We start from the raw sequence: 25900 nt of genomic DNA, 5'->3' as shown, positions 1-25900 counted from the left end.
CCAGAGGCTGAACGCTCCATTATATATTGAGAATGATCAATCCTGAAGTGTTCACTGTCCGAGAATGCTTTGGCCCCGCTCCTCACTCACTCTGGTTAGACGAGTGGCCGCTGCTTAGTCCTCCTGTTCCGCCCCTTCCTCCCAATTGCGGAGTTGATTCAGGCGCGACTCAGCAGGCTAAGGGACAAGGGAAGTTAGAGTCGTTGCCTTGTAATGTGGTGAAAATATCCCGAATATTGGATCGAGAGGCCTGAGTTCATTTCACAGCTTGTGCAGGTGTGTGTAATAACGACTTTATTAAGAAAAAACAAGGGAAGGCAGGAACAGTGTAAAAACAATAGAACATGCAAACAATGTGGTGGGGCTCTCAATGCTCTGGTGATTTTAGTCTTTACCATGTGTTTCAGGACCCCAGTACATCCCAGTCCAGACTGTGCCACTTCTCCTTGTGCACAGCCAGATTCCACGATTGTGGGGCAAAGTGATGTGGTGGGGTACGGATTCTGGATTAGTGGTGCTGGAAGAACACAGCACTTCAGGGACCATCTGAGGAGCAGTAAAATCGACGTTTCGGGCACAAGCCCTTCATCAGGAATAAAGGCAGAGAGCCTGAAGCGTGGAGAGATAATCTAGAGGATGGTGGGGTTGGGGCGAACGTACCATAGAGGACAATAAGTGAGTGGGGAGGGGATGAAGGTGATAGGTCGGGAGCAGTCGGAGGATGGAGTGGATAGGTGGAAAAGAAGATAGGCAGGTAGAACAAGTCAGGACAAGTCACTGGGACAGTGCTGAGCTGCAAGTTTGGAACTGGGATGAGGTGGGGGAAGGGGAAATGAGGAAACTGTTGAAGGTTGCCCTGGGGTTGAAGTGTTGTGAGGCGGAAGATGAGGCGTTCTTCCTCCAGGCGTCTGGTGGTGAGGGAGCGGCGGTGAAGGAGGCCAGGACCTCTATGTCCTCGGTAGAGTGGGAGGGAGAGTTGAAATTTTGGGCCACAGGGCAGTGGGGTTGATTGATGCAGGTGTCCCGGAGATGTTCCCTAAAGCGCTCTGCTCGGAGGTGTCCAGTCTCCCCAATGTAGAGGAGACCGCATCGGGAGCAACGGATACAATAAATGATATTACTGGATGTTCAGGTAAAACTTTGATGGAATTGGAAGGCTCCTTTCGAGCCTTGGACAGAGGTGAGGGAGGAGGTGTGGGAACAGGTTTTGCAATTCCTGCGGTGGCATGGGAAGGTGCCAGGTTGGAAGGGTGGGTTGTGGGGGACGTGGACCTGACCACATAGTCATGGAGGGAACGGTCTTTGCGGAAGTCAGAAGGGGGTGGGAAGGGAAATATATCCCTGGTGGTAGAGTCTGTTTCGAGGTGGCGGAAATGTCGGCCGATGATTTGGTTTATGCGAAGGTTAGTGGGGTAGAAGGTGAGCACCAGGAGCGTTCTGTCCTTGTTACGTTTGGAGGGGTGGGGTCTGAGTGCGGAGTTGCGGGTTGTGGACGAGATGCATTGGAGGGCATCTTTAACCACGTGGGAAGGGAAATTGCGGTCTCTAAAGAAGGAGGCCACCTGGTGTGTTCTGCGGTGGAACTGATCCTCCTGGGAGCAGATACGGCAGAGGCAGAGGAATTGGGAATACGGGATGACATTTTTGCAAGAGCTAGTGTGGGAAGAGGTGTAATCCAGTTAGCTGTGGGTTTGTAAAAAATATCAGTGTCAAGTCGATCATCATTAATGGAGATGGAGAGGACCAGGAAAGGGAGGGTGTTGTCAGAGATGGTCCAGGTAAATTTAAGGTCAGGGTGGAATGTGTTTGTGAAGTTGATAAGGTGGCGCCAATGCGGTCATCAATGTAGCGGAGGAAGAGTTGGGGAGCGGTGCCGGTGTAATTACAGAAGGTCAACTGTTCTACATAGCCAACAAAGAGACAGGCATATCTGGGGCCCATACATGTTCCCATGGCTACCCCTTTGGTCTGGAGGAAGTGGGAGAATTTAAAGGAGAAATTGTAAAGGGTGAGGACCAGTTCGGCCAAACGAATTAGAGTGTCGGTGGAAGGGTACTGTTGGAGACTTCAGGAGAGGGAAAAACAGAGGGCTTGGAGGCCCTGGTCATGGTGGATGGAGGTGTAGAGGGATTGAATATCCATCGTGAAGATGAGGCTTTAGGGGCCGGGGGCACTGAAGTTTTGGAGGAGGTGGAGGGCGTGGGTGGTGCCTCGAACGTATGTGGGGCGTTCCTGGACTGGGGGGATAGGACAGTGTCGTGGTAGGTAGAGGTGAGTTCAGTGGGGAAGGAGCATGCTGAGACAATGGGTCGGCCAGGGTGGTCAGGCTTGTGGATCTTGGGAAGCAGTTAGAACCGGGCAGTGCGGGGCTCCCGGACTGTGAGGTTGGAAGCTGTGGGTGGGAGATCTCCTGAGGTGATAAGATTCTGTATGGTCTGGGAGATGATGGTTTGGTGATGGGGGTGTGGGGTCATGGTCGAGGGGGCAGGAGGAAGAGGTGTCCTCGAGTTGGCGTTTGGCTTCAGTGGTGTAAAGATTAGTGCCCCAGACTACCACTGCACCCCCTTTATCTGCTGGCGAAATGGTGAGGTTGGGATTGGAGCAGAAGGATTGGAGGGCTGTGCGTTGTGAGGGTGAGATTTTGGAGTGGGGGAGGGGGGTAGACAGGTTGAGGCGGTTAATGTCCCGGCGGCAGTTGGAAATGAAGATGTCGAGGGCAGGTAATAGGCCAGCGCGGGGTGGCCAGGTGGATGCAGTGTGTTGGACGTGGGCGAAGGGGTCCTCGGAAGGTGGGCAGGAGTCCTGATTGTGAAAGTAAGCTCGGAGACGGAGGCAACGGAAGAATTGTTCGACGTCATGGCGTGTATTAAATGCATTGATGCGTGGACGAAGGGGGATGAAGATGAGTCCTTTGCTGAGGACTGATCGTTCGTCCTCAGTGATGTGAAGGTCTGGAGGGATGGTGAAAACTCGGCAGGGCTGGGAGCTGGGATCTGGTGTCGGTGTGGAGCTGGGAGTGGGGGCGGAGCCTGTAACTGGAGTGGGGGGAGGGAGGTGGAGTCATGAGCAGGGTTCCACCCCCATTCCCCCCACGCTGACGTCATCATCCTAGGAAAAATACTTCCATTGTCTACCTTTCTAATCCTCTGATCATCTTGTATGTCTCTATCAAATCCCCTCTCGCCTTATTCTTGCAAATGAGAAGAGTTTCAAGTCTCTCAGCCTTTCCTCACAAGACCTTCTCTCCAGACCAGGCAATGTTCTGATAAATCTAGTCTGCACCTTTTTCCAATGTTTCCAAATCCTTCCGGAAATATGGGCACCAGAACTGAACACAATATTCCAAGTGTGGCTGCACCAGCATTTTGTATAGTTGCAGTATGGTATTTCAACTTCGGAACTCAATCCCTCCATGAATGAAACCTAACACACCATTTGCCTTCTTAACAGCACTATCAACCTGGGTGGCAACTTTCAGGGATCTATGTAAATGGACTCAAAGATCCCTCTGCACACCACACGACCAAGATGTTTTCCATTGACCCAGTATTCAGCCTTCCTGTATTCTCAAAGTGCATCACCCCACATGTAGTTGCATTGAACTCTATTTGCCACCTCTCAGCCCAATTCTGCAGTATATCCAAGTCCCCTTGCAACCTGTAACGTTCTTCCACACTGTCCACTACTACACTGACTTTAGTGTCGTCTGCAAATTTCCTAATCCATTCACCTATACGTGCAGTGGTCCCAAAACAGATCCTGGTGGCACATGACTAGTAACTGGACTCATCATGTTCGCCTCATACGCAAAAGGTCCCAGTTTGAAACTGGGCAAAAACTCCTTTGTTCTTCAACTGCAGCCTTTTACATGGACAAGAATGGAGCTTTCTTGCTTGCTTTCCCATCTGCAAACCTGCCTTCGAAGTTGCTTGAACAAATCTGCTCTCGTAGTGAGGCTTGCTTCTATGCCTCTGCATTTTCTCCAACAGTGTACTATGTGGAATCTTGTCAAAGGCTTTACTTTTGTCCATGTGCCCTACCCTCATCTACAAGCTTGGTGACCTTCTCAAAAAACTCAATGAGGTTTGTGAGACATGACCTGTCCTTGACAAAGCCAAGTTGACTATCTGAAATCAAATTGATGTTTGCCAGATGATTTTAAATCTTATCTCTTATAATCCTTTCCTAAACCTTTCCTACAACAGAAGTAAGGCTCACTGGTCTATAATTACCTGGATCATCTCTACTGCCCTTCTTAAACAAGGCACAACATTTGCAATCTTCCAGTGCTCTGGTCCCAAATCTGCAGACAATGTCAACTTAAATATCCAATCCAAAGGCTATGCTACCTTCTCCCTAGATTCTCAGAGTATCCTTGGATAAATCCCATCCAGCCCTGGGGACTTGTCACGCCTTCCAGCTTTGATAATACCTGTTCGTAATTAACTTTGATAATTTCTAATCTAATATCTCATACCTCATTCTCCTCCTCTACAATAGTCTCCTTTTCCTGAGTAAAACCCAATGAGAAATGTTCATTTAGCATCTCTCCGATTTCCACAGGGTCACAGTCAACTTCCCATTCTGTCTGTGATTGGCCCTATTCCTACCCTAATCATCTTGTTAATCCTCACATACCTATAGAAAGCTTTAGGTTTCTGCTTTATTCTATGTGTTAAAGACTGGTCGTGTCCTCTCTTTGCTCTTTTAAACTCTCTTTTTAAATCCTTCTTAGCTGATCTGTAATTCTCCATCTCCTCATCTGAACCATCTTGCCTCATCAACACCTAAGCCTCCTTATTCTTCGTAACAAGAGATGCAGTTTCTGCAGTAAACCAAGGTTCCCTTACCTTATCACTTCCTCCTGCCTGACAGGGACATACCCATCAAGGACACGCAATATCTGTTCCTTAAACCAGCTCCACATTTCCATTGTCTGCATACCCTGCATTTTGCTACCCCAATTCTGTGCATCTAATTCTTGCCTAATAGCATTATAATTGCCCTTGCACCATCAATAACTCTTGAACTGTGGCATGTATGTATTCCTTTCCATCGCTAAACTAAACTTAACTGAATTATGGTCACTCTCTCCAAAGTGCTCACCTACAACTAAATCAAACACCTATTCTGGTTCATTACCAAGGACCAGATCCAATGTGGCCTCCCCTCTTGTCGGCCCTTCAACATACTGTGTCAGGAAACCCTCCTGTACACATTGGATAAAAACCGATTCATCCAACGTATTAGAGTTATAGCATTTCCAGTCAATTTTGGGGAAGTTAAAGTCCCCCATAATGACCACCCTGTTACTTTCACTCCTATCCAGAATAACTTTGCTAATCCTCTCTTCCACCTCCCTGGTACTCTGCAGAGGCCTATTTTTTAAAAAAAAACTCCAAGCAGTGTGACCTCTCCTCTTCTGTTTCTAACCTCAGCCCACGCTACCTCAGGGGACTAGTCCTCATAAAAAGTTCTCTCAGCCACCGTTATACTCTCCTCGACTAATGTGACATGCATGGGCCCATTGCAGTGCTTCAAACTCCATGAGGCAGCCATACCCTCTGACAGACAGACTCAGTCTGGAACCTCCTCTGTCCTTAAGACCTTATGCACTGCCTGTGCTCCTCCATTTCCCCTTTGCACGTTCCCTTTCCAACCCACCCCACCTGCATCGCTCCATGAATGGTGCTGTCAAGTGCAGAAGTCTGTGGAATACCCTCCCTAACTTTCTCTATCCTCCTCTAAGATGTATTTTAAAATCATTCTCTTTAATCAATGTTTTGATCATCCATGAAGCACCTTAGGAGATTTGCCATTGTAAAAGATTCCATACAATGCAAGTAGTTGTTGTTATTGCTGTACATTAGGAGAAACAGGAATGATGCTTTCAAAATTCTAACAAGAAAGTCACTGACAGGTGTAGTGTGCAGGTCACCAAACAATAACATCACATTGGGATGGGCAATAAACAAAGAAATAACTATTGCCTGTAAAAATTGCACAGCTATTATCATAGGGGATTTTAATCTACATGTAGATTGATCGAACCAACTCAGTCAGCGTAGCGGTGAGTTTATTAAGTGTATCCATGATAGTTTTCTTGAACAGTATGAAATGGAACTGACAAGGGAGCAATCTATCCAGCATCTGGCCCTGTGCAATGAGACAGGAATAATTAATGACCTCAGAGTAAGGGATCCTCTTGAAAGAAGTGATCACTGTATGGTTGAATTTAGAATACATATGGAGAGTGTGAACATAAAATCTAACACCTGGGTCCTGTGCTTCAACACGGGGAACTACAATAGAATAAGGGAGAACCTGGATAAAGTAGACTGGAAACAAAGATTTTATGGTGGGACAGTTGATAAGCAGTGGAAGATTTTCAAAGGCACTTTACGAACAGTATTTACGAACGAAAGGGACCGTATTGTTGAAGAGGAGAGTGTGAAATGGACTGGTAAGCTAGAAGAGATACTTGTTGGGAAGGAAGATGTGTTGGACATTTTGAACAACTTGAGGATAGACAAGTCCCCCGGGCCTGACGGGATATATCCTAGGATTATGTGGGAAGCAAGAGAGGAAATTGCAGTACCGTTGGCAATGATCTTCTCGTCTTCACTGTCAACGGGGGTGGTACCAGGGGACTGGAGAGTAGCGAATGTTGTGCCCCTGTTCAAAAAAGGGAATAGGGATAACCCCAGGAATTACAGGCCAGTTAGTCTTACTTCTGTGGTAGGCAAAGTAATGGAAAGGGTACTGAAGGATAGGATTTATGAGTATCTGGAAAGACACTGCTTGATTAGGGACAGCCAGCAGGGATTTGTGAAGCGTAGGTCTTGCCTTACAAGTCTTATTGAATTCTTCGTGCAGGTGACCAAGCATGTGGATGAGGGTAGAGCAGTGGATGTAGTGTACATGGATTTTAGTAAGGTCCCCCATGGTAGGCTTATGCGGAAAGTCAGGAGGCATGGGATAGAGGAAAATTTGGCCAATTGGATAGAAAACTGGCTAACCGGTCGAAGTCAGAGAGTGGTGGTAGATGGTAAATATTCAGCCTGGAGCCCAGTTACAAGTGGAGTTCCGCAGGGATCAGTTCTGGGTCCTCTGCTGTTTATAATTTTTATTAATGACTTGGATGAGGGAGTCGAAGGGTGGGCCAGTAAATTTGCAGATGATACGAAGACAGGTGGAGTTGTGGACAGTGAGGAGGGAATTTGTCGTTTGCAAAGGGACTTAGATATGATGCAGAGCTGGGCTGAGGAGTGGCAGATGGAGTTCAACCCTGCCAAGTGTGAGGTTGTCCATTTTGGAAGAACAAATAAGAATGCGGAATACAGGGTTAATTGTAGGGTTCTTAGTCAGGTGGAGGAACAGAGGGATCTTGGCGTCTATGTACATAGATCGTTGAAAGTTGCCACTCAGGTGGATAGAGTTTGTAAGAAGGCCTATGGTGTATTATCGTTCATTAGCAGAGGGATTGAATTCAAGAGTTTTGAAGTGATGTTGCAGCTGTACAGGACTTTGGTTAGGCCACATTTGGAGTACTGTGTGCAGTTCTGGTCGCCTCACTTTAGGAAAGATGTGGAAGCTTTGGAGAGGGTGCAGAGAAGATTTACCAGGATGTTGCCTGGAATGGAGAATAGGTCGTACGCGGATAGGTTGAGAGTTCTTGGCCTTTTCTCATTGGAACGGTGAAGGATGAGGGGTGACTTGATAGAGGTTTATAAGATGATCAGAGGAATAGATAGAGTAGACAGTCAGAAACTTTTTTCCCCGGGTACAACAGAGTGTTACAAGGGGACATAAATTTAAGGTGAAGGGTGGAAGGTATAGGGGAATGTCAGGGGTGGGTTCTTTACCCAGAGAGTGGTGGGGGCATGGAATGTGCTGCCCGTGGGATTGGTAGAGTCAGAATCATTGGAGACCTTTAAGCGGCATTAGCATAGGTACATGGATGGGTGCTTAATCTAGGATAGAAGTTCGGCACAACATCGTGGGCCGAAGGGCCTGTTCTGTGCTGTATTATTCTATTGTTCTATTGTTCTATCTATTGTAAGTGCTCAACAATTGCATATTCCAGTGAAAAGGAAGGACTGTAAGAAAAGGCATACTCTGCGATGGGTATCTAAGGAAAGCGATCAAATTGAAAGAGATGGCATGCAAAATGGCCAAAAACAACCTGAAACTAGAACTGGTAAAACTTTAAATGTCAACAGAAAGCCACAGAAGAGCTGTGAAGAAACGTAAGTTAGAACATGAGAAAAATAAACTCGCACAGACTATAAAGACAGATAGCAAAATTTTATATTGAATGAGAAAAGAGTAGCTAAAGTAAATGTTGGTCCTTTGGAAAATGATAAGGAACATTTCATTATGGGATATCACAGTGGAGGAAACCAATATCCTGCCAATGATGAGCAGAGACAATGATAGGTGAGGATTTGGAAACCATCATTATTACGGAACAGCTAGTGTTGGAGTTAATTGAGTTAATGACAGAAAAGTCTTCTGACCCTGATGGAATGCATCCCAGGGGACTAAATGAGATGCCAGGAGAAATAGCAAATACACTGGCAGTAATTTTCCAAAATTCGCTGGACTCTGTGGCAGTCCCAGCAGATTGGAAAGCAGCAAAAGTGATTCCACGTTTTTAAAAAGGAGGTGGACAAAAGGTGGGGAATTATACACAAGTTAGCTTATTCTCTGCAGTGGGAAAGATGCTTGGGTCTATTATCAAGGAAGAAATAGCAGGGAATCTTAATAGAAATTGTCCCATTGGACAACAGAGCATGGGTTCATGTAGGGCAGGTCATGCTTCACAAATCTTTTGGAATTCTATGAAGACATTTCGAGCAAGGTGGACAACAAGGACCCAGTGGATGTGGTGTACCCGGATTTCCAAAAGGCCTTCAACAAGGTGCTGTGCAAGAGGCTGTTGCATAATATTAAGGTGCATGGTGTTAGGAGTGGAGTATTAGCATGGATAGAAGATTGGTTGACTAACAGGAAGCAAAGTGTGGGGATAAATGAGTACTATTCCGGCTGGCAATCAGTGACTCATAGTTTGCCTCAGGGATCAGTGTTGGGACTGCGATTATTTAGAATTGATACAGATGATTTGGAGTTGGCGACCACATGTAGGGTGTCAAAGTTTGCATATGACACTAAGATGAGTAGCATACAAAGTGTGCGGAGGACTGTGAAACTTTGCAGAGGAACATTAACACATTGAGTGAGTGGGCAATGGTCTGGCATTTGGAATATAATGTTCATAAATGTAAAGTCCTACTGTTTGGTTGGAGTAACATTAAAAAAGAGATTATTACTTGAATTTTAAAAAGTTGCATCATTTGCTATGCAGGGGCACCTGAGTAACCTTCTGCATGAAGGTTGGTCACCAGGTACAACAATCAACTCAGAAAGCAAATGGAATTTTGGCCTTCATTGCTGAAGGGATTGTGTTTAAAAGCAGAGGTTATGTCCCAGCTGTATTGGGTGCTGGTGAGGCCACACCTGGAGTACTGCATGCAGTTTCTGTCTCCTTACTTGCTCAAGGATGTACCGGCACTAGAGGGGGTGCAGAGGAGGTTAATTAGGTTGATTCCGGAGTTGAGGGGGTTAGCTTAACAGAGACTGAGTAGATTGGGATTATATTCATTGGAAATCAGAAGAATGGGAAACATATAAAATAATGAATGGAATAGATAAAACAGAAGTAGAGAGAATGTTTCCACTGGCAGGTGAAGCTAGGACAAGAGGGCATCACCATAAGACTAGAGGCAGCAAATTTAGGACTGAATTGAGAAGAACTTCTTGACCTCTGTGGAATTCATTGCCCAGGGAAGTCGTTGATGCTAGTTGAGTAAACGTTTTTAAAGCTAAGGTAGCTTTTTAAAAAAGAATTAATTAATTAAGTGATATGGTGAGAACGTTGGTAAATGGTTCTGCGTCCACAAAATGATCAGCCATGATCTTAATGAATGGCAGAGCAAGCTCAAAGGGCAGGACGGCCTTCTCCTGTTCCAAGTTCTTTTGTTGTTATATTTTGCATTCCTCCCACACTCTTGACTTTCAGGTGCTGGTGTTAGATTAGGATGGACAAAATTAAAATTCACAGAACACCAGGTTATAGTCCAACAGGTTTATTTGGAAGGACTAGCTTTGCAGCTTCTTCATCAGGTGGTTGTGTGATTTTTAAATTTGTGTCTCACTCTTGTAACTGATGAACAGAAACAAAAGCCACGAAGCAGTGCGCATGCTCCAGGCAACAATGGGCCCCTGGTGGTTGATGTCAGCGGAAGACCAATGGAAAGGCAGGGGCACAGCTGGAGGACCTGGTGGGGCATTTGGTCCTCCGACCAATCAGAGCAAATGAGCGACGGGACTAGACTATACCACGTGATCATCCTCACAGTGGGCGTGGATGTGCGGGACGTGTGGATGGAGAGCAGTTGGTAAGGAAAGAAATAAACAGCAGGAAGTGGGAGGGAAATGGTGTTGTTATAGGCTGAGAGGTTTTACAAACATTTGGTGCACATCGGAAAATACAAATTTGAAACTTACAGTCCTATTTTTGCAGTAAACTGGAAAATAACCTCATTGTGTGATCGCTGCCATCTTTATTCGGGGCAAAGATTCACTGGACACGTGCGCGGCTGCCAGCATTGTTGGGGGCAAAGTTCAGTGGTGTGTATGGGCAGCCCTCCCTGGTAGAGAGTCATAGGGCAGGATTTACCCAGTGCACATTCAAACCCAGAGAAATGGATGTTTTGTTTTCTTGGATTTGTTTCTTCATCCATTTAAATGATTTGGATGTGAATAGAGCCGGTACGGTTTGTAAGTTTGCAGATGACACCAAAATTGGAGGTATTGTGGACAGTGATAAAAGTTGTCTCAGAATACAATGGGATATTGATCAGATGGGCCAATGGGCTGCGGAGTTGCAGATGGGGTTTAGTTTAGATAAATGTGAGGTGCTGCACTTTAGAAAAGCAAATCAGAGCAGGACTCACACTGAATTGTAAAGTCTTGGAGAGTCTTGCTGAACAAAGAGACCTTGGAATGCAGGTTCATAGTTCGTTGAAAGTCGAGTCACAGGTAGATAGGACAGTGAGGAAATTGTTTGGGATTCTTCCCTTCGTTGGTCAGAGCATTGAGTAAAGGAGCTGGACAGGACATTGGTTAGGCCACTTTTGGAATATTGTGTGGAATTCTGGTGTCCCTCTTATCAGAAAGAGGCACTGAAACATGGAAGGTTTGAGAATTGATTTTTTAAGGATATTGCCAGGGTTGGAGGATTTGAGTTGCAGGGAGAGGCATAATAGGCTGGGGCCATTTTCCCTGGAGTGTCATATGCTGAGGTGTGATGTTGAAGAGGTTTATAAAATCGTGAGGGGCATGGATAGCGTAAATAGACAAGGTGTTTACCCTGGGGTGGTGGAGCCCAGAACTAGAGGATATAGATTTAGGGTGAGGGGGGAAAATTCAAAAGGAGCCTAAAGGTCAACCAAAATTGTAACATTTAAAAGGCATTTGAATAGGAAGGGTTCAGAGGGATGTCAGTCAAGTGCTGGCAAATGGGAATAGTTCAGGTTAGAATATGTGGTTTGCATAAATGGGTTGGACTGAAGATTCTGTTTTTGTGCTCGACATCTCTGACTGTGGGATCATAAAAGGGAACACTGCTCTGATTCACCTCTGGGCTCCTTGATGTCCACTTGTTCATTATCTAGCTTCCTCAGTCTCATGTTTAGTATTTTACTATTACGTTCACAGACCTTTTTGTAAATGGATTGTCCACTGCTGCTCAACTCCTGACCGTATGCTGCTCCATTATCAGGTTATTATTTCCACAATATCTTTGACAGTCAAGAATTCTTTTTTTTCAATAGTGAGTGGAATTTTCTTCCATTTCTGACAGTCAAATTCTGCACCATTTTCAATCCATATAATTCATATTGCACTCCCTGAAACATCATGTGTATTTCTCCCACAGATACCAGTGATCAAGGCCAAAGCCCTGTTGCCTGTGGAGAGGGTGATGTTTGACTTCCTTGTACAGCTGCAGTTTGAATGGTGAAGGCGCTCCCACAATGTGGTTGGGTAAGAGACATTACAGATTATTCACTCAGCGATAGTGAAGAGTAGAAGATATCTGTACAACTCAACATGTTTTTAATTTCACAAAAATATTGTGAACTTTTGACATAAGGCCACAGCTTTAGAATATTATGTCCGGTGACCAAACCCATTGCCAAATAAGCAATTTTTCAGGAATGCCTTAAAGGAAGAAAACAGATCTTAGAGGGTGGGAATTCCAGACCACGTTGCCTTGGAAAAAATAGAAACAGTCACACAGCTGAACTCAAAAATAAACACATCATTGGGAGTCTAAACTAAGTTATTGAGATATGAAAGGGTGTGTGGTGCAGGAAGATAGGAATGATTACAGCCAGGAATTAAGTCAAGGGTGTGAAAGTAAATTGTTGTTGCTTATAAATGGGAGCCTTTTGATGGATCAGCAAGTTCTGGTACAAGTGAGCACTTGGGCGGTAGAGTTCTCAATATTCTGGAGATTATAGGGAGGGTGATTGTGGGATACTGGCCAGGAGTGGGTTTAGATAATGAAATCTAGAGTTAACAAAATAAATGAATGAGAGTTTCAGTAAATGAGCTGAGACTGTGGTGAGGTCCGGTGACATCATTGAAGTCGAAATAGTGGTCTTGGTGTGGGACTGGACTATCACCCTCACCTCACCTCTGGAATTTAGCTGTATGTCAGTTTGTGAATCAAGTCTGTAACAAGATCAGGAACTGAGTGGCCCTGGCAGAACCCAAACTGGGTGTCACAGAAGGTTATTGCTGAGCAGCTGCTTGACAGCACTGTTGATGACACCTTCCATCACTTCACTGCTGAGCGAATGTCGACTGATGGAGGGAAATTGGCTGGGTTGGCTCTGTCCTGCGTTCCACAATGTCAGTCGGTGCCAGTGCTGGACTTGTCTTGGTGGGCAGCAATTTCTGGAGCACAGCCATCAGTATTATTGCCACAATTTTGGTAGGGCTGACAGTCTTTACACTACTTCTCCATTTCTTGATCTGATTTGAAATAAGTTTTCAACCAAGTTGATTCATGTCTCTGATGTCAGGGACCAATGTAGAAGGCTCATCCACTTGGCACTGCTGGCTGAAGATTGCTGCAAATGCTGTTGTCTTGTCTGTTGCATGGATGTGTGAGACCCCTCCATCATTAAGGGTGGGGATATCTGTGATGCTTCCTGCAGTGAGTTGTTTAATTGTCCATCACCATTCCTGACGAGGTGTGGCAGAACTGCAGAGCTCAGATCTGAACAATTGGTTGTTGGATCACATAGTTCTATTTGGTGTTGCTTACGCTGTTTGGCATGCAGGTTGGGTAGCTTCACCAGGTTGGCACCACATTTTTAGTTATGCCTGGTATTGCTCCTGGCATGCCCTGCGGAACTCTCCATTGAACTAGGGTTGATCCCCTGCCTTGATGCTAATGGTTGAGTGGGGAATATACCAGGCCATGAGATTTCAGATTGGGCTGGAGTACAGTTCTGCTGCTGTTTTGGCCCACAGTGGGACAGAAGGGTCAAGAGGGCTGATTGTGTTGTATTTTCCAGTGCATTGGTAGATGTAATGTGGTCCATCCAGTTTCATTCCTTTGTTGAGACTGTGCAGTGATTAATACAATGAGTGATTTGAATGGCCACTGTCAGGAATGCAACGTTTAAAAAAATGTTTTGTTATTTCCACATGAAAGAAGTGAAACTATCATGGTATTCGAACAGATGAAAGACTCAACAGACAATCAAGGTATTTTTCAATGGATAATTTCAGTTACATCACACTAAATTTTTGCCATAAATTCTGTGCGTTAGAATTGTGCCCTCCACAATCACCTGATGAAGGAGCGGTGCTCCAAAGCTAGTGTGCTTCCAATTAAATCTGCTGGACTATAACCTGGTGTTGTGTGATTATTAACTGAGAATATGACCGCACTACTAACAGGGCAGCATGTAAACAGGCTCAATCCAGTTAATCAATATATTCGGAAGAAGGATTTCCTCCAAGTTTGATGACGCAATATTCGCCAAAACCGTCAACTTCAACCCGCTATGTTGCTCTTAACAAAAACTTCAGGCTGACACAAAGCTCCCCACCCCACTGCAATGTGGTAACTGGGCCCGGCCCAGGAATTGAAACTGGGACATTTGTGGACTGTGATCTCAAAGGAAGGGAGCAAATACAATTCTGACAGATTAGTTCTCAAAGATGAGCAGCAAGTTTGAGACAAGGCAGGTGGTATGCCGCCTTGCACTTAGCTTAATTGCATTTCTTATTTACAGTCGTGTTTTGCAAAGTATAAAGAACTATGTGTTTGTTTTCCATTGTTGGAGAGTTTTATCCGAGTTGATCACAGTTGCTGCCTCTCGCTCCCCAAGTCAAGTCATTGGATCGAAAACAAAACAATAAACTGCAGGTGCTGGAGATCTGAATCCCAGAAACAAAGTGCTGGAGAAACTCAGCAGTTCTGAGGGCATCGGTGAAGAGAAAAATAATGTTACATTTCAATTTCAGTGACTCTTCGTCTGAACGGACAAATGGTCATGAGACTTGGAGTTTCCAATGTTTTATTCCCCTCAGAGATGCTGCTGGACCTGCAGTTCTCCAGCACTGTGCTTTCTATAGTGAACTTTATTTACAAAACCGATCAGAAAAATACTAATCTCCAAAAGTGAAAGGTTCATTGCAAACGTGAGCATAGTTTCCACACTTGAGTTACACAAGCACGTCTCGGTTTAAAAACAAGATTTAACTCTCAATAATATTCCATCTCAAAATTAGCCAAGTTACACCAGTAATAAAGCTCCTCCACCCAATGAGGCACTTCAGCACAACATCCTGCAGTGTTACACACAGCCACCTTTACCAAAGAATGATCACATGTCACAAAATTGAAGGACAAGAGCATGTCTCTTTAAAGGAGCTGAAGTCAAACTCAGTTTTTGGAAGGATTTTTATTAAACCTGATTGAACATTTAAATCTCAGAGCATAATCTTTGCTTTTTTAAACAAAGTGTGTGGGAAACATCCCACATCTTGCTAAAGGTTCAGTTCAGTCTGATACATAGAGCCAAAGGTCAAGCAAACATCACACTTTCCATTCACTTCTACAAAGGGCTGACATCACATTTCTTCAGGATTTAAAGTATTTTATAAATTGTTTGTAAAATCATTTGTCACGTTAAAGAACTGAACAATAAATGTCATTGTATGCAATAAGAGTGAAGCCTGTGACAGCAGATTTAGCTATGGAGGGTAGTGTATGTGCTTTCTAAATTCTGGGTGCACTTTGGGAGACTGCTCCCAGATGGTGATAGTGAGCATATTTGGAATGCACTGTTTAGATTTTGGAATCCTTGGGAGAGAATCTGTGGTTTCACTAATACTTGGCTTGCGTTGTTGGTGTATAGTAAGCAATTCATAAAGTTACTTATGTATTGTTGTTGACTACCTGAATGGTATTCAAATCTGCCAGGTTGCCTTCAATAGTGTGAATGCATCTATTGTAAATGTTTGGAGTATTCCAGAATTGCCCAGTGCTTGGCAAATTCAGGGGGGACAAAAAAATCACATTGAGTAATTTGAAATTAAGAATCCAAGAGGATGTAACCACTGAACTATTCAATTCAAATAGTTAAATGGAGTGCTCACATTTAAAATACCTGTTATCCATAGGAATGGATGGACTGACAGAATTGGGACCAAATTCCTGGCTGGGGAGTGTGAAATGTGCTTTGATAAAGTCACCTGCATTTACCGACAATAATTTGGCAAGCTCGGAAATTTAAAAAATAAGTCGAGCTTCATTGCTGCTCCACTCGGGTCACAAACTCTGTGAAAAAAATAACAATGTTCAGGTTTATTGCATACACTCTGAAACACGTGTTCCTTCTACAGATCCTGCAAGTTTCCCCAATGAGCATAGTCCATCCAAATGATGTTGCTTACTTTGGCCAACTCATTTCTTTCCGAGCCTCTATAACCTGAAGACTGACCAGAAGCAATTACTCCACATATGTGGGAACATTACCAACGAGGATTTTTTTCTTTCAGAATTGACTTCCATATATTCAAAGTCCAGAAAAAATAAAAAGCTTGTTACCTTTTATAGAGGAATGATTCAGTGGGAGTAAAACGCTAACCTTTTCTTGCTTAATAATCAAGCTACCTAAATTTTAAAAATGAACACTTCTTAATAGTTCGCAAGATCCTAATGAAATATTTTATGTGAAACAAATTACATGATACATATTTATTCAGATAACCAAACAAGTTTGTTCATTGAAGAACCCAGAGGAAAAGGACATGAAACAATGTGAGTTTGATATACCTCAATCATCATTTCACGTGCATGCTCTTAATAAATTCTCCTTTTCCTCCTTGAAGTATTCAACTTCTTGAATAATTAAGAGAATGAAGTCACAGTTGTACAACACAAAATCAGACCCTTCAGTCCAACTTGGCCATGCTGACCAGATATCCAAAATTAATCTAGTCCCATTTGCCAGCATTTGTTCCATATCCATCTTAAACCCTTTCTACTGATTCAGTTTATTTTACTTTATCAGCACTTGAAATACTGACATTTTTTTTTCTCCCAACATTGGTTAAAGAAGTTATAAGTTCATTCATCCAAGTTAATTTTGTAATCTTTCTCAAAGAAAAAAGTGAGAACAACATATAGCTCAGTGCAAAACAAAATACTGCAGCTGTGCGATATCTGGGAATACTGTAAAGGTGAGGCACTGATACTGCACAAGTTTGTCAGCATGGTTTCAATTACTGACAATAATTTAGTCATGACTTAGCCTTCCCATAGTTAAGGTAAATGTGAGATATCTGAATTTCATGAATTGTTTCCTATTGCACTTTGATCAATAAAAGTTATTCTTGGTTTAAACTTCTCAAAAGAGAAAGTGACGACCAAAGAAGCTGGATATCAGAGTCGAAAAGTGTCATGCTGGAAAAGCACAGCAAGTCAGGCAGCATCCAAGAAGCAGGAGCATTGATGTTTCAGGCATAAGCCCTTCATCAGGAATCACAGGCTTCAGAAAAATAACTGGCATAGACTTATGCTAATACATTTGTAGAAGGGTCAGATTAGAGACTAATTTCAGATTTGGTACCATTCAGTGCAACATTTCAGTATGATATTTACATATGTACCTAAAAGAGAAGTTGTCTAAAATTACAAGCTCTAGGATGATTATAGGATTAAACCTGGAAATAAAGCTGGTGAACAAGAATGGCAAAGTGAAGTCCCATCAGTATCGCCTTGGGCAGTGTCAAGTAAGAATTTGAGAGCAGAGTTGCCACTTTGGTGTAACCTGCAGTCTGGCCAAATTGCAGCAAAAATCTGTTCAATTTTATCTGCAAACTATTGAATGCGAAATCCTCCTTTCACAATAATGATGCAGCATTTTGGGATGTCATTTTTAAAATATATTATTTTCAAAGTTACTCACAATTAAGAGTGATCACTTGGTGCTGTCTGCATAACACAGTACGAAAAGGAATTAATAGAAAAATCATTTTTACCCAAATTCAGAGTCACTAATTCATTGATATTGCATGGGTCCAGCATTTATAAGTAATCAATTTTTAAAAATAAATACAGATACATTTACTAAGTATATTGGAGTACAGTCAAGTTTCTTACTGAACAGTGACAGGATTGGACAGAGTCCACATGGATTTAAGAGAGGGGAATCATACTTAGCAAATCTACTGAAAGAATCTACAGAGTCGAATATTAAAGTAAGAAATTGCAGGATATTTAGAAAAGCTTATCATTAAACATGGTAGACTGGGTTTTGTGAAAGAGAAACTATATTTGACAAATTTGCGACAGTTCATTGAGGAGATAACAAGCAGGGTGATAAAGGGCAAGCCAATGATGTTCTGTATTTGGATTTTAAAAATGCAAATGATAAGGTGCTTCATAAAAGTTAGTTGCACAATTTAGGAGCTCATCGTATCGGCGAAATGTATTAGTATGGACTGAGGATTGGTTAACGACACTGGCTGTTGTTGAGTCCTCACTTGGAGTACTATATACAGTGTTAGCTCCCATATTTAATAAAGGATAAACTAACATTGGAGACCATTCAAAAAAGATTCACTTAGCTGCTTTGAGGACAAAAGGGTTGACCTGTCAAGAATAGATAAGCAGGGGTGATCTTATGGAAACAAGATTCTGAGGAGCTTGACAGGGTAGATGTTGACTAGATCTTCTAGCACCAGTGACGTCTCAATCCAGGGGACATTACATAAGGGAACATTCATTTTAGAAAAAGGAAAGAATTTGTTTTTCTCAGTGAATGGCGAGAATTTTCTCGCCCAAACAATTGTGAAAGTTAAATGTGGGAGGGGAATAGTTGGGTTACTCTTTGGAGGGTTGTTCTTGCTTGTTGAGTTGAAGGGCCTGTTTCCACAGAGTAGGGAATCTGTGATTCTGTCTAAAATTATTTTAAAAGAGGGCAGATAGATTTTTGAAATATTGAGCAGTTGAGGGCTATGCAGATCAAGCATAAAAGAGGTGTTGAGATCTGGGTTGACCCAGCCATGATCTGATCGAATGGGGGAACAAGCTGAAGGCGATGAATGCCCTACTCCTGCTCCGATTCCTTGAGGCTCCGTTTCATGTTTTTTTTTGTTTCCAAAGAAGAACGTGATACAATGTGCTAAAGATCTCAGATGTTGTGAAAATGGAGTGTTTATGTACTGGTTCAGATGGTATTGATTCATAAATCACAGCTATACAGTCATGAGTGGGAAGGCAATTCCCTCCATGAATAAAGGAAATCTACTGCAGAGCTCACACACAGGGAATGCTTCCCCTGAGTAAACTCTCCCATCACATTACCCAACATATCAGCTAAAGCAGGCCGCACTGCGCATGCTTTAGCCAACAAAGTGACCCGCGGATGACTGATGTCAGCACCGGACCAATGAAAGGACGGTGGGCGGAGCTGGAGGACCTACCGGGATGTTGGTCCTCCAACCAAACAAAGTAAATGAAGGGCGGAGCTAAACTAAACCATGTGATCACCCTCGCGCGCGGCGCAGAGTCGCCGTAATGAATGCTCGGCAAGTTTTGGAGAGAAAGCATACGGTAATGAAAGAAATAAACAGGGAAACGGGAGAAAAATTGTGTGGCTATGAGCGGAGATGTTTTCCAAACAAGTTGTGCACGTCGGAAAACACAAATTTGAACGTCTCAGTTTGCAGTAAATTCGGAATAGCCTCAGCGCGGCTGCAGACCTGAGTGAGCGCAGCCATCTTTATTCGGGACAACGTGCGGAGCCGCCATCTTTGTAGGGGGCAAGGTGCAGCCAGGCGCATGTGCAGCCTTTCTCTCGTCCAGAGTCATTGTGATCATAACAGCCAATACTGCTCTGATTCACCTCTGGGCTCCCTCATGACCACTTTGTCAATATCTAGCTTCCTCAGTATCGAAACACGGGTGTATTTTTGGTCTGTTTACTCCTGTATTCTTACTTTTATAGACCCTTTGTAAATGAGTTTTTCACTGCGGCCCATCCCCTGACCATGTACTGCTCTATTATCAGATTAATTTTTTCTTGAATATTTTTGACAGTCAAGAATTCTTTTTTCAAACAAGCAAGTGTATTTTCCTTCCATTTCTGACGATCAAATTCTGCACCATTTTCATTCCCTGTAATCCATTTTGCACTCCCTGAAACATCAACTGTGTTTCTCCTTCCACAGATACCAGTGATTAATGCCAAAGCCCTGTTGCTTGTGGAGAGGGTGATGTTTGACTTTCTTGCACAGCTGCAGTTTGTGTGGTGAAGGTGCTCCTACAATGTGGTTGGGTAAGTGGCACTATAGATTATTCATTCAGCAACAGTGATGATTTGAGAATAATGTCCAAATCAACAATAGTTTGTATTTTTATTATCATGCTTATAATTTCGCAAAAATACTGTTGAGAACTTTAGACATAAGGCCAGAGATGGAGATATTAGGTCAGGTGACTAAAAGCATTGCCAAAAAGCAGGTTTTGAGGGATGTCTTAAAGGCAGACCTGTGAGGTTTTGGCTGCGAATTTCAGACCAAGCTGCTTCAGCAACTGTAGAAACAGCCACACAGTTGAAGTGATGAATTAACAAATGGTTGGGAGTCTCGAAGAAAATGGGTTGTCGAGGTCTCAAAGTGTGTGTGGTGCAGGGAGCTACGGATGATCACAGCCAGGAATTAAATCAAGTGTGAGAATTTTAAATTGAGGGATATTGGCTAGGTGCTGGCAGGTGAGACTAGATTGGGTTGGGGTATCTGGTCGGCATGGACAGGTTGGACCGAAGGGTCTGTTTCCTTGCTGTACATCTCTATGGCAGTATGCTGTTGATTATAATTAGGAGCCTTTTGATGAATCAACAAGCAGAGATTGAGACTTTCTTGAGATTACAGGAAGGTTGAATGTGGGAAGCTGGCCCTGAGTGTGAAAATGGAGTCTGGAGATAACACACAACGGATGAGAGTTTTAGTATATGAGCTGAGATGAGGGTGGAATCAGCTAGAATTAGTGATCTTGGAATGGGACTGAGTTATCACACTCACCTCACCTCTGGGATTCAGCTGGTTGCCAGATTGTGAATCAGGGCGGTAACACAATCGGGAGCTGAGTGGCCCTGGTGGAGCCTAAAATGAGTGTCACTCAGCTGGCTGTTGCTGAGCAGCTGCTGCTTGATAGCCCAGTTGATGACATCTTCCATCACTTTACTGCTGATCGAGTGTGGACTGATAGATGGAAATTGGCTGGGTTGGATTGCCCTGTGTTTTTGTGTTGAACATCCCTGGGCAATGTTCCACATTGTCGATAGATGCCAGTGCTGGAGCGGTACTTGGCTTGGTGGGTGGCAAGTTCTGGAGCTCAAACCATCAGTATTATTGCCAGAATATTGGCAGGGCCCGTAGCCTTTGCACTACTTAACCATTTCTTGATGTTATTCAAACTGAATCGAACAGGCTTAAAACTCACATCTGTGATGTTGGAAACCACTGGAGAAGGCTGAGATCGATCATCACGCTTTACACTTCTGGCTGCAGATTGCTGCAAATGCTGTCATCTTATCTGGTGCATGGATGTGTGAGGCCCCTCCATCAATAAGGGTGGGCATATCTAAGATGCTTCCTCCAGTGAGTTGTTTAATTGTCCATCACCGTTCACAACTGGGTGTGGCAGAACTGCAGAGCTCCGATCTGTTCCATTGGATGTAGGATCACTTAGTTCTGTTGCTTGCTGCTGATGCTGTTTGATATGCAGATGGTCCTGTTTGGTAGATTCACCAGGTTGGCACTTCATTTTTAGGTATGCCTGGTGCTGCTCTTGGCATGCCCTCCTTTAGTGTACATTGTGATGGGTGAGAGCGGGATTTACAAACCCATACGATTACAGATTGTGCTGGAGTACAGTTCTGCTGTTGATGTCCCACAGTGCCTCAGAGATACCCAGTTTGAGATCCTACATCTCTTCAAAGTCTATCCCATTTAGAACGGTGATAGTATCACTCAACACGATGGAGGTTTTTCTCAACTTTAAGGCAAGACTTTGTCTCCAAAAGGAATGTGTGATGGTCACTCTCACTGATACTGTCATGGCCAGATGTATCTGCAGCTGGTCAATTCATAACAATGAGATCAAGTATGTTTTTCCCTCTTGTTGGTTCCTTCACCACCCGCTGCAGAATCAGTTGAGCAGCTATGTCCTTCAGGACCTGGCAAGCTTTGTCAGTAATTCTGTTGCAGAGTTAGTCTCGATTGTGGACATTGAAATCCTGCACCCAGAGTACGTTTGACACCATTTTACTTCCTCAGTGCTTCCTTCAAATGTTGTTCAACATGAAGGAGAACTGATCCATCAGCCAAGGGAGGACGGTACGTGGTAATCAGCAGGAGCCATGAGACTTCCTGGTGTCCGGAGTCAATGCTGAGTAGTCAAAGGGCAAATCCTCCCTGTCTGTACACCACTGTGCCACCACCTCTGCCTGGTCTGTCCTGCTGGTGGGGCTGGACATATCCAGAAATTTCAGGAGAAAGTGAAGACTGCAGATGTTGGAGATCAGAGTCAAGAGTCTGGTGCTGGAGAAGCACAGCAGGTCAGGCTGATGAATGGCTTAGGCTCGAAACATCGATTCTCCTTCTCCTCGGATGCTGCCTGACCTGTTGTGCTTTTCCATCACCACAATCTCAATATCTTGGCATGGTGATGGTGGTGTCTGGTCATTGTCTGTAAGGGTTGATTTCATGAGTATGAGTATGTCAGGCTGTTCCTTGATTGTTCTGTGAGACAGCTCTGCACATTTTGGCACCAAAATCCAGATGTTAGTCTGGAGGACGTTGCACCATTGAGAGGGCTGATTCTGTGGTTGTTTTAAATGGTGCCTTCTTAGATGCCGAGTGGTCCATCCAGTTTCATTCCTGTGTTGAGACTTTGCAGTGATTAATACAGTGAGTCGCTTCCTGGGCCACTGTCAGGTTGGCAGGATTTTTTTCGCCATTGACAATGATTCCATGGAGATCAGGAGATTCCTAATTCCAGTTATTTTTTCTTGAATTCAGACTCCACCATCGGCCAAGATGGGATTCGAACCAGGACTTCAGTCGTTTGTTTTAATATTTTGGATAAACTTTAAATACATTAGGTTTGTTCACTCGCTTTAAATATCACTTACCCAGGTTTTGTTTCTTTGTGAAACACTGTCCATCATCCTGTCTCCTCCATCCTTCTCTCCAACAACAAGAGTTTGGAGCACATGGAGTTTCTCTGTCACTAAGACTGAGATAATCCGATCTGTAGCTTCCCCACTAGCTCACTGAGTCAAACTGCCTCACGTGGTGTTCCCGTTTTTTGTCCAAACCTACATCTTTCTCCAATCTCATCTCATGTCAAGCCTTATCAGAGCTCATCTTGACCCTTTACCCTAATCTCAATAAACCATAGAGTTTCCAACTCTCTTTTCTCCTCCTCCTCATCAGTCCCCCTCACCGATTCACAGACATTGTTCTTGTTCTGTCTTTTCTGGTTATGGTCCTTCTCTCCCATTCTGTGAAAAACTGACATTTGAACTCAATGTTGTTCGAAAATCCTGCTCCATCTCCACTCTCCCTTTCCTTTCTGAATTCCTTGCAATTGGTGACCCTCATGGATCTATCCTTGGTCCCTTCTGTCTCTCACCTACATACTGCCAGGAGGTGACATTGTGCAAAAGGACCATGTTGGGTTTCACATGTACACTGACGATGCCCAGTTCGCTCTCCCCATCATCCCTCTCCATTACTCCACTGTTACTCAGTTATCAAACTGCTTACCACATTCCCACTACTCGATTAGGTGCAGTTTCCTCCAATGAAACATTGTAGTGGTTAAACCCGTTGCCTTACAAATTCCTTTCCCTAACTGCTGAGTCTCTCCCTCTCACTGGGAACTATGCAGCAGAACTACACTCTTCACAGTATTGCAGTTATATCTGACGCGAAGCTGACCTTCTGATCAGACATCTACACAATCCAAAACACCAGGAATTCCAATCTCTAAACCGTTGCTTATCTCCTCCTCACCCCAGCTCCATTGCTACTGAAACCCCTTACCTGTGTCTGTGTTGCCTTAAACTTGACGAATCCAAAGCAGAATCCTTGATTCTGTGACTGGCTCAGAATCTGGTTTCAGACTCCCCTCTCAGTATTTACCCTCAAACACATCAGTATTTATTCTGTCAAACCCCTTAAGAATCTGATGGTGCGGTCTGATTGTACGTGGTGGAAATGGCAGAGGATGATGTGTTGTATCTGGGTGGAACGTAAGGACTTGGATGGGGGTGGGGGTTGGGGGGGTTCTATCCTTGCTGCAGTTGGAGGTGTGGGTTTCAAAGGCAGACGTGCAGGAAGTGGAGGAGATACATTGGATGGTATTGACCACATGGGAGGGGAAATTGCAGTCTTTGAAATACGGGGCCATTTGGTATGTTCTGGCCTCACTGGAACACAGCAGTAAGCATGAGATAGAGATGTTCAGGGTCTATTTTTGCAGCAGAACATAGATCATCAGTCGCCATTTCCGCCACCTCCATTGAGATGCTGCCAGACACAGGTTCCTGTCCCCTCCATTAACAGCTGTGCACACTCCCAGCCAGATCGTAATCCACTCCTTTTTCTTTCCAAATGCTCCAGTCTCTCTTTGGGTTCTGTCCCTCCCTGTTATTTACTCTTTAACCCCTATCTCCTGCAATACAAAGATCAGCAGGTTAGTTGAATTGACCAAGCTAAATTTCCCATAATATTCAGGGATGTGTAGGTTAGGTGCATTAGTCAGGAGAAATGTAGAGTAATAGGGTAGGGGAATGGGTCTGGGTGGGATACTCTTCGGAGAGACGCTGTGGACATTTTGGGCTGAATAGCCTGTTTCCATGCTGTCAAGATTCTAATTTTCCCAGCTCCCATCGGATCTGAGGAAGGGCCACTGGACAGATTTCTGTTCCCAGATGCTGCCAGACCTGCTGAGATTTCCCAGCACCTTCTGCTTGTTGTTCCTGATTAACCCCATCCGTACACCTTCCGGGTTTGATTCAGACAGGGGGAGGATCCCACCAGTGACCTCACAATGGGGTCCAGCTGATTGATGGCAGCTTCAGACCAATAGGAAAAGGTGGTGGGACTGGTGGACCAAGTGGAACCAGCTGGTCATCCAGACAATGGGAGTGAATGAGGGGTGTGGCCAATGGGATGACACGTCACCAGTAACTCGGCCGATGCAGTGCCACGTGACTCTGCAGTTGGTGAATGTGGGAGATGCAAACAGGGAAGGGGAGAGTGGCCTCGGGGACAGGGAGATAATGAGTCACTTTAGACTGGGAAGTTTTAATTACACTCTGTGCGGTTCATAAGTCTGAATTAGAAACTCTTAGTCCTTCGTTTGCAGCAGATGGGAAAATGGCTGCGGCCCTTAGGCAGTGATAGGCCCTGGGATATGGCTGCCATCTTTATTGGGGGCAAGGTACAGTGAGGCGCATGTGCATGTTCCCTTCCTCGGATGGGGGGGTGCGATTTGAAGAGAGGTATTTACACATCAAGCACATACCAAGAGAAAAGTATGTCTTTATAATCTTCCTGCACTGACTGTGAGTTTTGTTTTGTGAATTCATTTCATAGGATATTAAATCAGAATAATTGAGGCTGGGATCTCAAAAGCAAGTTTTTACAGTCAATGGAGTCATCAGGATCTGAATATCATTGGCATTTAACTGTGGAAGGAGAAAGGTTTGTCTGATCTGTTTGTGAGAAAATATCTCCAATATTTTTGTTAAGCAGAAAGATGTACAAATTCATGGTTGGGTCACCCTTTGGGTATGTGCTCTGTTCTGGGCTCTGCAGCAGAGGAAGGAGGTATTGGCCTGAAAGGGAGCACAGATTTATCCAGATTACACCTCGTCTCTTTGTAAGAACTCTCAGATTTAGACCCAATCACCCACTTTATGATGTTAAGCTGTAAACTTCCCATTAAAAATCCTTTTGGACTCAAATTCCAGTACCTTTTCAGGTCGAATGTTCCAGCTTCTGACAACTGTCTGTTCATTCAGAAACTGCTGAGGTCCATGTTGACTCTGGGGTTACAAAGGGCTGAATTGAAAGATGAGGTGCTGTCCCTGAGCTCCCATTGAGATACATTGGGACAGTAAGGGAGCTGAGGGCAGTGTAGGTGAGAGCATTCAATGAAAATGACAGGGCTGCACTGTGAGGGCTGCTTGGCTCAATGAGAGTGTTCTGGAGTTGGGTGTAAACAGAG

General features: G+C 44.1%; 1 long non-coding RNA gene across 5 annotated transcripts in view; it reads left to right on the top strand.

Moving 5' to 3' along the window:
• Positions 1 to 163: 163 nt before the first annotated feature.
• LOC140484504 (uncharacterized) overlaps positions 164 to 25900 on the top strand; it is a 749759-nt gene continuing 724022 nt past the window's right edge. For 3 of the 5 annotated variants that reach the window (XR_011962215.1, XR_011962214.1, XR_011962212.1), the window contains exon 1: positions 25205 to 25374. This is a non-coding gene — a long non-coding RNA (uncharacterized lncRNA). Of the gene's footprint in view, positions 277 to 12001; positions 12109 to 19827; positions 19935 to 25203; positions 25375 to 25900 lie in introns of those variants that run through there. The other 2 variants (XR_011962213.1, XR_011962216.1) reach the window with 2 other exon arrangements.

This window comes from Chiloscyllium punctatum, chromosome 13, assembly GCF_047496795.1.
Source record: "Chiloscyllium punctatum isolate Juve2018m chromosome 13, sChiPun1.3, whole genome shotgun sequence".
NCBI classification, from domain to species: Eukaryota; Metazoa; Chordata; class Chondrichthyes; order Orectolobiformes; family Hemiscylliidae; genus Chiloscyllium; species Chiloscyllium punctatum.
This window is presented reverse-complemented; position numbering and strand designations above follow the sequence as displayed.